Source organism: Amphiura filiformis, chromosome 10, assembly GCF_039555335.1.
Source record: "Amphiura filiformis chromosome 10, Afil_fr2py, whole genome shotgun sequence".
NCBI lineage: Eukaryota > Metazoa > Echinodermata > Ophiuroidea > Amphilepidida > Amphiuridae > Amphiura > Amphiura filiformis.
Window position 1 is genome coordinate 18,973,029 of NC_092637.1, and position 13,927 is coordinate 18,986,955.

Sequence of the window (13,927 nt, forward strand, 5' to 3'; positions counted from 1 at the left end):
CCTCATATACATAGACCAAGGCCTATAAGAAAGTATGTCAGGTATACATGTAGCTATATATATGTCTGGCAACTGCAGAATACATTATGTGGCTGCTTTGAAAGCTTTTGAACATGTTGAACGTGTGCATGTCAAGAGGATTGCAGCACGGGGAATTTCCCTGTGCTGCAATATGGATTCATACATAGATTTTAAAATCTATGAGTCATTGGACAATGACTAAACAAACTGCATCATTACCCATGAACCCCTCCAGGAAAGTTCGTGAACCTGCGTTACCATGATTACTATTATGTGCGTGGCATGAAATATTAAAGGAACAATCAGTGATGGTGAGACTATACAATTTTATTCAAATTGTTTTCCCTGAGATTCTTTAATAGATCAAAAACAAAATAGTTTGTCTCTCAAATATTTTGCAAAATAGCTATGTAGGCCTACTTGTTTAGGCCTACTTACTTTTTTACTTAAAGGGCATAGGCCTATATTGCTCGGACAACATCATATCATTGGATGAGGACAATGGAAATCACTCCTTTTTTGAGAAAAAAAGTCGTTTAAATTGATATTCCGCAAAAACCAACTGTAAGCGGTGAGTTCCTTCGAATGAGACAGATTTGACCTAGAAACTACAGTGACGTAAAAATATGAACATGGCCAGCTTTGAGAGAATGGAATGTCAAAACTCTCAATACACAGAACCTATGCTGTATTTGTTATCAGAAAAAAAATCTGAATCAAGTATTACAAATTTAATGGTTTTCACACATGGATAAATTCAGGCCGCTTCTTTATTACATATTAGTAAATTGTGATATTACAATTCATATGTACAGTATATCAACTTGATGAGAAATACTTGGATTAAAAATTAAAAAATAATATTTTAGATCAATTTCCATGGCCCGGGAACTACCTTTTGCTGTGTCTTCCCAATTTCTCGTGTACAAGGTCGCGCATTACATACATCAATGAACATGTGTAGGCCTGCCCGTGAACTGTTCATAAATTTACGTCATCAGTCTGCTTCATTGGAAATCAATTTCGCTTCGAATCCTGAAAAGGGCAGTACGAGCCAGCATTTTACCAACACAATTTGTCTTTTTTCAGGGGAAATACGAATAAAAAAATTGCAACGAGTGTCAACTTGTAATGTAATAATTATTCTCTTCGAATGGAGTTAAACTTGTTTTTGCAATAGATATGCCCTTTTACTTACCTTCACACATACTTGCTCACGCACTCACTCACTAACTCTCTTTCTCACTCACTCACTCTCTCACTCACTCACTCCCCCCCCCCCCACTCACTCACTCACTCACTTACGTAATCATACTTATTTATACTTATACTTTTTCCTTGTTTCGCTAGAATGGGTTTAACATACTTACGAGAGACCAAAACTCGATCGCCTGTTGACCGGTGGTTGAACCGCGTCCCATTATAGAACAATAGACGCGCCAACTGGACGGAACCGCCCGGAACCGGTGGTCGAATTTTGATTTCATCCCTTACTAAATAATACAAAGTGATTGTGCAATATTTATGTGAAGAATTTTGAAAAATGAAGTCCCAATTGAAGACATTTGGTGCACCATTTTTACATTATTATCAGGATTAGGCCTATATGGGTTTAGGGGCTCCAACATCTTAGTACTAGTGCATTATTTTTTACAATTTCTCGAGCAGCAAGTGATACACATTTATTAACCTATTTCATACACGAGATAAAAATTCCATGATTTTTGATATTTGTATAACATAATTGTCACTAAAAATGTTGGAAAATACAGACAAAAATATAAATGCATCAACCTGTAAGAAAAATGAGCGTGTCCTTAAGCACGCAGAGTGCGCACCCGTGCATTATATACAATCAATGCATGGTTCGCATTTTTGTAACATTTGCTTTTATTGGTTCTCACTATCTAAGAGTGTATGAATAACTTATAAAAAGCGTATTTCTTGCAACATTGGTCAGAACGTGTTCTGTTGACGGGAAGGGAACAAACCAAAAGATTGCTAACAGCACAAGGGAACAAGCCAAAATATTGTGCTAATTTGTTCACAGTTATTATTAGTAGTTCCGAACTGTCTTGCTGTTTTTAGTTTTAAAAAAACCTACACATAGGCCTACCATTTGGGTGAAATATTTTCATGAGCTTTTGAATTTAGCTGCAAAAAAGCACGAAGTACGATACTTGAGTAAATGTCCTGAAGTACGGTAATTGTATCCAGCAAACTATGTTAAGGGTAGACGAGGTATTGTTGGTCGAAGCAACCTAAAAATCGATTTTCATTATCTAGATCAATATATTATTGAAAATTAACACCTTGATGTTTTGCAAAAGTTCTACAAATTGTATACTTTGCAAACTTGCTTAATTTATTGCTGTTAATGAGTTATGTACGTTTTACAAAAGTGTTGTTGTTTCAGCCCTCTTTACAACATAACTCAAGAACCGCAGCACCTATAAAAGTATATCGGTGATATTTTAATTCTTCTACACGCTCGCTATGAATTGAGCAATGCAGTTTTTGCCAAAGCTCACTACCATTCGTAAGATGCTGTGAACTACCAAATCACAACAGTTTAAGATAATTAATAACCTTAATAAGGCACACGAATTGACTTTGAAATATAACATTAAGACCTGTTTTCACAAAATGAGCAGAAAGTCGTCAGACAAGAAAAGGGTAGAACATGCCAATAAAGAATAGAACATTCTTCTTTGAGGGAGCAATCCTGGTAAGCTATACAGGTTGTAACAAAAATTAACACAATTTAGAAAATATTATTAGGCAAACATATCACGTATTGATTGTTTTGAGTTTTACTTGGTCGTCAAGGTAATATCTTAAGCTACTACATAATCTTTATTTATTTATATCGGTGGTCTACAAGCGAAGATATGGCATTAGCTTAGATCGTTTGGGCGTAAACGCGTGGGTTTTTATTATGACGGATAAAAATCTTAGGGTTTTAGGGTTAATCGTAACTTACGACATTTCAATAAAAAGACTTATGATCGGTACCCTTTGTAAGTAATAGGGTTTACAACAGGATCCTTCTTAAAGTTACGTCTAGTAAAAGGGTATATGAATGTAACTTACGAACGGTTACTTGAGCTACAAAACGTTTAGTGAAATACACCTTTGGACATAACCTGAAAACAAAGATTTGCAACTTTCCTCTCATTTTGCGGGAACAGGGCGCATTATTACATTTCATATACCTGTTGGCTGCTTGTTGCTCTAATTGGAGATTTAGTGAACTTCAGTACTACTATTTTTTAAATTAAAAAGATCAATTATTGCTTATGTTGTGTACAAATGGCTTGTACATGTATGTACAAAAACCAATGTAAATAAAGCATACTGTTTATTGTATGTAAAAACTATGAACATGAAATGAAGAATAAATATGTAAACAAAGTATGTCAATAGAACATCCAAATATTGAATCGTGGTATTTTCGTTGTCATTCTGATCTGATATAATGAGTCGAGTAAGTTTAGACTTACCTTTTACCCTTCACTTTTTCCCTATATTTAATATATATATTTTTACACTTTCTCATTGATCATGTGAAATTGGTCCAGTTTTGATGTACACTTATTATGTGTTTTGGTGGCTGAGATATCATTATAATTTCCCAAACTGACAAATACTGTAAACCCCTTTGAAACAGGAGGTGTTGTGCATGATTTTCCTAAGGTACATACACTAAGCCAAAAAAAGAAACTTGTATTTTTTCACAAGGTCATATCTTAAAATCCTGTCCATCAAAATTAACCAAAATTACACACATGATTGCTTCAATAGTCTACTCTAAACACATGTCAGTAACCAAGCAGTTGTCCAACTGACACAACAGCAAAATACACTGACATGGAGCAGCTTCCTTAACCGCATTCACAGTCCAATAATTGGCACCCAGCACAAGAAATCTGTGAGAATGTGACCAAGGTCCTTGCACAGATGATAATTCCCAAAGAGTATGTGGAATAGTGTGGAACAAGAGCTGTTTCTTAAAGAAAGTGCGTTAAAAGCAGAAAGCAGCAACGTTTTGTAAATTATCATCTGTTAAACAATTCTCACAGATTTCTTGTGCTGAGTGCTAATTATTGGGCTGACATGTGTTTAGAGTAGAGTATTGAGGCAATCCTGTGTGTAATTTTGATTGGACAAGATTTTATGACCTTGTGAAAAATTATAAGTTTCTTTTTTGGCTTAGTGTATAAGTAGCAGCAATGGCAAAGATGATCTTGCATCGCAAAGAAGTTGATAATGTTCGCCTCTAAAGTCATAAAATAAAAAAACCCGTTTATTTAGTGACTGGGGATTCGTCAGTTGCAACCATCACATTAATATTATCCATGAAGGAATAACATTTTCCAACATTGATGCGAGTATGGCGATCTACTACCATGAGGTATTCATCCTAATCAACATCAGATAGTATCATGAAAGAGATAATACAGCATATGGAATAAAGCTATATAATCCCTTAAAGAGTCTTGTCAGTAGGCTAATTTTATGTAGGCATTGAAGTCATTACATAAAACTATACAGCACATCAGGCCACCATATACTATCACCATACCAATTTTTAAGTTGATCGGTTATTGCGTTTAAGCTGCAGAGTGGATTAATGAAAATATAGGCAAGATATGCAAATATGCTCATTAAGGTTGGTCTGAACCCTGGAATTATGGACACTTTCGGGCCTCATAACTTCTAAATTGTTGGTCTAAAGTATATAAAAGTATACATATTTAGAATGGCAAAGACTTGATAAGTTCATCTGATGAGGTCAAATTTGGGCCAAAATGGCACTTTTGGCCCAAAATCCCAAAAATAACGTTTTTTGGCCCACTTCTTTTTTGTGCACCATAACAAAAAAATTCTTGGGCCAAAATTTTTTTGTTATTAATTTTTAAAAACTAGATCAAAATATCTAGGACCCGTTTTTTCATTTTTTTGAATTTCGACTAACTTTGAGAAATTTGCGCCAAAAATGGTCAAAAAATGTTGATTTTCAAAAAATCATAAAAAGCCCGATTTTGGCACAAATTTCAAATATTTTTGGTGAAATTGGTCAAAATTAAAAAATGAAAAACGGGTCCTAGATATTTTGATCTAGTTTTTAAAATTAATAAAAATTAAATTTTGCTCAAGACTTTTTGTTACGGTGCACAAAAAAAAGAAGTGGGCCAAAAACCGGTATTTTTGGGATGTTGGGCCAAAAGTGCCATTTTGGCCCAAATTTGACCTCACAGATGAACTTATCCAGTCTTTGCCATTCTAAATATGTATACTTTTATATACTTTAGACAAACAATTTAGAAGTTATGAGGCCCGAAAGTTTCCATAATTCCAGGGTTCAGACCAACCTTAATATTCATAAAATATATATGCGAATAACGCGACACAAAACTATACAGCACACCATGCCACCAAATATATCATCATACCAAGTTAGAAGTTGATCGGTTATTACGTTTAAGCTGCAGAGTGGATCAATGAAAACTGTAGGTAAAATATGCAAATAAGCTCATTAATATTCATGCAAATAACATGACACAAAACTATACAGCACATCAGGCAGCCATATTCTATCACCTTGCTAAGTTTGAAGTTGATCAGTTATTGCGTTTAAGCTGCAGAGTGGATTAATGGTTTTGCTTCTGCCCGGGGACGGACAGCCAAACAGCCCGGTACACACCATTTGAGTTAGGCCTACAACATAAGCCCTACACATGTGTGGGGCCAAAAAGTGGAGTCTTAATTTTATCCTCTCACAAGCAGCGGCGAAACAATCCCACATTTTGACCTTACATCATTTGTACATAATACCAAATTTTCTCAACTAATGTTTTCTCATTCTCAATCCATTGCAGTGGAAAATGAACTCTATTGCAAGAACTGTTTCTGATTTTTGATGTTTGACCCGATCCAGTTGGCCTTGGATCTCTGCTCTGTGAATCTCTGCTCTGTCATTCGTCGGCCACCTCATAAAATACAAATGATATTGTAATGCATATTATCACAATCACCCCTTACTCTTCTTAATAAGTCCTTCGGTCATTTAATCCCTTTAGCAGAAAGTTGCTCTCTCACTCTCTTCAGATAATCTGGATCAGGGTATCCATGGCTATTAAAAACAAAAGGTATCAACACAGAGTTAACATTTAGACGTTTGATCCGTGTGATATTGTCTAACAGATTCAATGCAAGAAAGAATACAAATGACAAGATCAGTTTTACAGGCCTTGCCGTCTAGATTTAAAGGCGAGTGGTCAATCACTCTCTAGCATGATGCTAGGCGAGTGGTCGAATCACTTTCAGAGCTGAATCACTCCCTATCACTCTCTAGGTCTGAAAGATCATTCATACCAGTATTAAGGCCAAGTTATATACGACAAATCAAATACATATTGAAAGTGCTGAAACTTGAACGTAGTTCAATTTTGGGCGATTCGCAGCGAGCGAGCGATATTAGTGCCTATGGCGAGTGGAAAATCGCTCACTAGAAATTGAGTTTGGGCGAGCGGTGGCTCAAACGGCAACGCCTGTTTTATCATATCAGGATGCATACTTGAACATATGATGTCACTCCAATGCTGTAACCAATCAGCAATCTCAAATATCATCAAACTGAAATCGCATGTTCAGTACCTATAAACTACCATATTAATCTGCTCTTTATAATATTTTGCTAATTGCACTAAGGGGCTGTGCAATAATTATGAGCCCGGGAGGGGGGGTAAAATTTCCAAATGGCTCGCCAACAATCGCTTGCCCCCCTCCTCGGCCCGCCAAAAATCTTTGCCCCTCCACCCTTTGCACATGCCAATTTTCTGGGATCCCAATTTGCAAACCTTAAATGGTCTATATACATGTTGCGAGCGCAGCGAGCAGGAAAATTGGCATAGTGGGAATTCCAATTGAATGAATGCAGCTTTCAATAGCATGACGAATATTTGCGTACACTCCGCGATATACGCCAGCGTGTGCAACTGTGCGTGAGCAACGAGGAAGTGAATCTAACCATGCCAACGCACTCGTGATTGGTTAGCATTGTATAAGGTCGTGCGTTCGCGTTGTAGTTTGAAATACGCGATATATGATCGCGGTTGGATCGAGTACAGCTATTGAAAGCTGCGTTCATTCAATTGGAATTCCCACTATAAGCGTTTCTGTACAGTTTTCCTAAGCCATTTTAACGCGCTTTCTTTAAAAGCCGCCCCAAGAATGTGTGCCAAAATCGCTTGCCCCCCCCTCTCGGCTTGCCAAAATTGCTTGCCCCCCCTTTCTGCTCGCCAAAATGTCTTGCCCCCCCATTTTTCCCTCCCCTAGTGCTCATAATTATTGCACAGTCCCTAAGATTGTTAAAAATATCTGGTGTCAATGACTCAAAACTATGCGTCACATTGGTAATGTTCAAAGAGTTCTATGGAAACTTCCCATTTCAGCAAGCTAAATAATTGTATACTATTAAAGTTGTGTGAAATAAAAACCTAAACGAATAATTCTAGTTCCTTGCTTTGAAAAGTATTATATTGCTGATAGTCATTACCCTATATAGACTTAGTAATTCACTTACTTTTCAGCCCCACCTGTTCTCCTAGTCTTATGATGTATATCATTCCAAATCACTGTGTTCTGTTCTCCTGTAGTAACAGACTGTCCTATGGTGAACAATAACCTTGCTTTGAAGGCTTTCTCCAATAGCCTGAATATCTCTTGGCCCTCTATATCGTTGGGTATGTAAGCCATGCGTGCTATCCCTCTGAATGGTTGGCCTGGGTTAGGATGGTCCTCCTGCAGAAGAACCCAATTTTATTGGATATGTTTTATTTGGTTCATAATGCCTAATTTTATATGCACCACAGATATGCCAATTGAATTCAGACTTTTTTCCTAGTCAATAATACCCAGAAAGTCACCACCACTGGGAACTAAACCCAGGACCTAGCACTCTAAAGGCAATTGCCATTACTATTAGGTCTTGCTCAGTATATAGTCTGTAATATCTCCATAAGAATATGTCTCAAACTCACCCCTTGGGTGCCACCAGGGAATCTATAGCTGATAACAATGGTGCCGCATCCTTCATACCCAGGTATGTCAGTTGGCTCAACGTCATTGGTCATCGTCCCTGCAGGTTGGTTGCCGTACAATTGCCCGTACACTACACCACAAACAGGACACAAAGCTTTAAGCTGAAATAAATGAATCAGAAATATTGTGTTACTTTGAATCCATTTTTATTATTTCCTAAATCTGTCAGCAAAAGAGGAAAAGATAAAGAGACAAAGACAGCATTTTGATGTTTTAAATAAGGTACTCCCCCTTGTGAACTAGAAAGCGATAGAGATCCCCTCATACCTTCATAGCTTTGTCTATGCAAGCTGCACAAAAACTATGTTTGCATTCACTGCGTGTCTTTGGATTTGTCATTGTATCCATACAAATCGGACAAGATGCGTTACTAGGTGGTGGTGATGGAGCTGTGTCATTTCCTCCTGTTGCTCCTCCCATGTCTCCTTCTTGTTGATCTCTTGATGTCATCCCATGATTCTCAGGTAAATGATTTGCTGCCAGTTCCCTTTCTTGACGTCTTCGCTGACGACGAGAAGCCCTATAAAAATCAATATTTAAAATATATTTTCAGAAAGTTAGTAGGAGTCTGAAGTACACGCTGTTCTCTCGAAAATACTCTTCTATTTTAAAAGTACAATGACCTGTACAAGAAATCATAAGGTACTTAAACCATTAACTGATTAACCGACTTAACCGTGCAAGGAAACATAAGAGTACTTTATCTGATTAATCAGCTGACAATATACTATTTGAATTTGGTGACATCCCGCTATCTCTAAGGATCGCTATCTCTAAGGTTCGCTATCTCTAAGGTTCGCTATCTATAACGTGTAAAGTCTATGGAGATCAGAATCCCGCTATCTCTAATAGAGAAGAGGGTTCGCTATACCTAAAAAAAGGTCCGCTACTTCCTAAGGTTCGATATCACTCATTTAGGTTCGCTAGTTCTAAGGTTCGATATCACTAATTTAAAATAAGGTTCGCTATCACTAATTTAAAGTAAGGTCCGCTATCTATACCTTATTTAAAATTAGAGGTAGCGAACCTTATTTCATATTAGAGATAGCGAACCTTATTATAAATTAGAGATGGCGAACCTTATTATAAATTAGAGATAGCGAACCTTGTTTAAAATTAGAGATAGCGAACCTTATTTGAAATTAGTGATAGCGAACCTTAGAGATAGCAAACCTTAGAGATAGCGAATCTTAGGGATACCGGGATTGTTAAAATTAGAGATAGCGGACCTTATTTTAAATTAGTGATAGCGAACCTTAGAGATAGCGAACCTTCAATAAATTAGTGATAGCGGACCTTATTTAAAATTAGAGATAGCGAACCTTATTTAAAATTAGTGATATCGAACCTTAGGAATACCGAACCTTTTTCAAAATTAGTGATATCGAACCTTAGGTATAGTGGACCTTTTTCGTAATTAGTGATAACGAGCCTTAGGGATAGCGAACCTTATAGAGATAGCGGTCCTTAGAGATAGCGAACCGTAACCTTTAAATTTTGTCCATTAATGAACTACACTAATCATTTGAAGTAGAACTCAAATTGAACTTGTAAGGGTCTTTGGGTGACAGATCAAATGGAAAAATAGGGGGTCTTTGAATGACAGGGCATGTGTTTGTAAAAAAATATGGGGTCTTTGGGTGACAGCGATGCTGAAAAAGGGGATCTTAACAGCCCTACATACGCGTCACCTCCAAAGTTGGAGTGCCCTCCCCCGGGCCCTCCTCTTGACCCTTGCATCCAGCCCACTGCACACTTACCTGCAGCTTTCATTCCTGGCTCCTATATTATCCATAAAAATGTTGGTGTGATCATAGGTTTTGGTAGATGATCCGAGATCAGACGTTGCCACCCATGCCTCTGTGCTGGAGCTATTCTTTCTGCTGTCTGGAAGAGTTCTGCTGCCCAACAAATGCCTATTATAATAATCAGTCCCTCTCTCAGGTGCATGGCCAACAGGATCCAACCTCATATTCTGATAAGCAGGATCTCCAGCAAGATCAGGACTTGATGATGGGGTTGTTGAAGAGGTCTTTTTTCTATGTCCAGTCACAGGAGCCCAGTGGACACCATGAAAATCTTTAGGTTCATGTAGAGTATTTAAACTTCGCTTGGAATCTGGCAGTGGGGTCTTCTTAGTCTTTGATCGTTCTCTCTGATCATCACCATCTCTTGGAGTCCTACTTTTTTACTTTTACTCTTACACAAACAACATGCCCCTTTGAATAACCCAATTCTGTGACAACTTCGGCACAGCATATGATCGCAATCTTTTCTTGCAGTCAAATCTCTTCTGGAAAAGCACACCGAGCATTTTCTGAACTCCTCATCGTCGTCATCCCTCCTCTTGACCCTTGCATCCAAGGACTCGTTGCTTTTATTTTCTACCCCTCCGGTGGCCCCAGGAGCTAAATCATCTACACTACTGTGATATGATGGTGGACGTCCAGATGTAGTGTGAATACCATATTCTCTTTGACCTATATCATTTAGCAATCTCTCATGACCTTGTTTTGATGATGCCTCTCTGCTATAACCAGTTGTACCAGCGTCTATGTTATGCGTAGATAAATGTGTCGATCTGGAACCTTCTCCTGATCCTGATCCATACCTGTAATTTCCTGGCAAATCTTCCATATAACCATCATCACGTTTTGATCGATGATTTGGCAAAGAGGAGAATTTGTGCATCCCAAATCTGTTCAAATCATCATTATTTGTCTCTGATTGTGAAGGACCAGGAAACCTGTTATCTCTGTGAAGATCCTTAACATTTGAAGATAGGAAACTGGTCTGGCTTCCTTCATACATCAATCTGGATCGATTCGCCTCAAATAAGTTATCTACTTCTTGCTGATTCCGTCTGTCCAGCAATCCTGTTGACGATGGTCTCATATTACCATCACCATGGTTACCTCTTCCATCAGAATTTCTCGCATCGGATGATCCTGTTTTGTATCTTCTGTCTCCCAAAACATCATCAGATTCTTGATTCCCAGGATCACTGTGTCTTACAACCGCTCCATGCCCATCTCCTGTAAGCTTGCCAATGAGATGTTCTTGGACCGTTTTAACGCAATCTTCGTCTATCTCAACCACATTGACTTCTTGCAAGAGGTTTGTATCTCGCTGCCACACCTGGCTGAATTGTGTGATCGATACATGCAGTAATAGGTATTTCAAATATACCTGTACAAAAATATAGATCGAGTAAAATAATGCGTTGGTATTGGTATCCAAAATTTCAGAAACAAATGTAAGGAAATTTAGAGAAATTGTTTTATTTCCAACAACTGTCAATTGGCAATAATATCATAATTTTACTAAAATTGCAATAACGTTCTTGAGCATAAAAGTAAATATTTAACCCTTTAATGCCCTTCCAAAGCGTGATTGGTACCCCCTTTTGTTTGACACACTTAAATTTTAATATTGAATTCCAGAAGACGGGTCGTTGTAAAACGTGTAACCAAAGAATACCTTGACAACCCAGCTGAAGACTGAAGGTTTCAGAACCCCTATGGTGTTCTTCTAATTACCAATGGATAGCTATGGATCTCCTCTATCCAGTGGTTTTCACCGGAATTTGAACAACCATCCTACCCTCGGCCAAGGTATATTTTCCGCTAAAATGAGCACAAGGGGATGGACTTACTATCAGCTCGAATCATTTGAATGCTTGTATTAGTGTTGTAGTGTACCAGGAATAAATCTGTTATTGAGGTACAACCCCTCCCCCCTCCTTGATAGCCCTCTTGGTATTAAAGGCGAGGGTTAGTGAGATCAGTACTGACTTTACACTACTGCTACAAAACTTCATTTAGATGAAGAAATAGTAGGGATGAAGTTTTTGAATGTTGAGCAGACCATCTTCCTTCTTTTTGTTTTAAAGATCATGTATTGGCAAAAAGGCACCATGCCATTTCTTGAATTTTTTTAAAGACATACCTGAGCTGATGAGAGGCATACAAATTCCGGCCACTAGTAGTTTTCTGTCAGCTACTTCTAGGCACTTGAAAAAGGTCGTCTTCAGCGTCTCATAGCACTCTTCTTTATTCTTGTACTCGTTCCAGCGTGGTCCGACAGCATGGATGACATAACGGCATGGTAAATTCCCTGCGTTTGTGCAAACAACTTGAGACGGATACATCAGGCCATGTTTGGTGATGTGCCATTTACATTCCGTTGTCATCGCAGGACCAGCAACTTTCTCAATGGCACCTGCAACACCTCCTGCATGGATGAGTCCTTCATTAGCTGCATTAGCAATGGCTCCAATCTTCTCTTTTGTGATATCACCTTGGTACACCCTGACCTTCAGACCCTCGGAAGTTCGGAAGGATAATCTACCATGTCTTAACTGGTATTTGATTGGTGCAAAGTTGATATTTTTCGCTGGTTCTGGTGTTTGGAGCCAGGAGCCTCCAACAGCACTTTCTGGACTGTCAGCTGGAATTCTTTGTATTCCTTTAGCATATTCCGATGTCCATCCCGCATGGCTCAATACACTAACCACATCAGGAACCTTTAGCTTTCTGATTTCCTCTACACTGACATACATCAAAATCTCATCTGTAGTTTCAGGTTTGGCCATATCATTCATCTCTTCAAGACTAGCTGATAAGGTTGGGTAATGTGACACAATTTCATAATCTGATCCCATCTGGGTGACCTTATTGGCTAAGGCACAGGTGTTTTCAACTTTAGCTAGAGATGTCTCAAGCTCTTTTTTGGATTGTCGTATCTTGACAGAGTTGTCATCTTTCTTCTTTCTCAGCTCAGTTTTATACTTGTCGTAAACTGCAGCAACCTTCTGTAAGTGTTGGTTCTTTATATCATCCACTCTTTTCTCGGCATCTTTTGAAGATTTAGTCAGCCTCTCTTCTATTGCTTCAGTCTCCTCTACAGCATCTTGATATTTCTTCGTCAGCTCCACACCCTCCTTCGCAAGTTGGACCAGTCTTGCAGCTTGCTTCTCAGACGCTTCTTTTAGAGTGGTATAGTCATGATCTCGGCAGTGTTGTCTCATTACAATGCAGTCTCGGCATACAGGCTTCTTACAAGTCTCACAGTAGAACTTCTTGGTCTCTCCTTCATGATCCTCGCATTTCTGTTCAACATTGACAACCATGTGATTGTGCGTGGTTTCCACGCCATCGTGACGTTCTTGGCAGGCTTGGCAGAAGTATTTCTTGCAGTCTATGCAGCGGACGACGGCTTTCTTGTCTGGTAGATTGCAGTTAGTACACCGGCCTACCTGTAAATGAAAACAATGAATAATGTTATACATTTGGGGTGGCACACTTCAGGATTTTTGGAAAGGCCCTGGACTCGTATAGGACTTTCTTTACAAAATATTTTGCTAAACTGCATGCACCACCAATATTTGGGGAAATGTTTTGTTGATCAGTAAACGTAATAATTATGTCAATTTAACCATAACATAATCATGCTTATTTCCGGCATCGACTTCTTGCATTCGCAATATATTAACCATGGTTTTAAACCTCGCTCGGGTCCGTGGATTACGACTGGTAATAAAGATGCCTTCCTAAGCAGCTACTTAGCCTAACCAATCAATGCAGCTCACGTGATGAGATATTTGAAGAAGCTTTCATCGATAGTCTATTGATAACAACTTGTCGCGGACGCAAAAATTACAATATAACTATAACCATATTTGATTTGACGATGGGGCGGGGATATCATAATAGATGTTATCCTTGTTCTATAAGTTGCATATCCTATCAGCGACTGCTATACCTTGTTTAGGACTTTCAAAAGAAGTACCTGCATGTGC